Source organism: Rattus rattus, chromosome 12 (genome assembly GCF_011064425.1).
Source record: "Rattus rattus isolate New Zealand chromosome 12, Rrattus_CSIRO_v1, whole genome shotgun sequence".
Taxonomy (NCBI): Eukaryota; Metazoa; Chordata; class Mammalia; order Rodentia; family Muridae; genus Rattus; species Rattus rattus.
In genome coordinates, this window is record NC_046165.1 from 75,370,810 (window position 1) to 75,371,297 (window position 488).

The 488-nt window shown below is 39.1% G+C and overlaps 1 non-coding gene across 1 annotated transcript; it reads right to left on the minus strand.

The window, feature by feature from the left end:
• Window positions 1-104, minus strand: LOC116914179. Its single transcript, XR_004389722.1, has one exon. It is a non-coding gene; the product is annotated as a U6 spliceosomal RNA (small nuclear RNA).
• Window positions 105-488: the final 384 nt, after the last annotated feature.

Consider the following 488-nt stretch of genomic DNA (forward strand, 5'->3'; position numbering starts at 1 on the left):
AAAAATCCCATCTTTACATTTTTCTTTTTTTCTTTTTTGCAGGGGTCATGCTAATCTTCTCTGTATCGTTCCAATTTTAGTATATGTGCTGCCGAAGCAAGCACTCTTTACATTTTTCTAAGTCCACTGTATGCAGTGCAGTATGTCTGTCAAATTGGTAACAGAAAGACTATTAGAGGGTTCAGTCTGGGCTTGAACTTGGCAAAAGTGACCTACGTCCCCTTATTAGGCATGGATTATCAATTATCTTAATTATCTTAGTCTAATGTGAGTGCTGCCAGTGAGGGTAAACGATCAGGAGTGCAGTGTGCACAGGGTCACAAGCAGTCAAGCCTAGACTATGCACATCCCTCAAAAATGTATCAAATGCACTGACTAGATCTTTACTACAAAAAAAGTATTCCACTTTTGTTTACAAATAATTCCCAGATTGTCTCAAGGAGCACACATCTTTGCACAAAAACCTTGCTCTAAGTAGGACCAAAGCC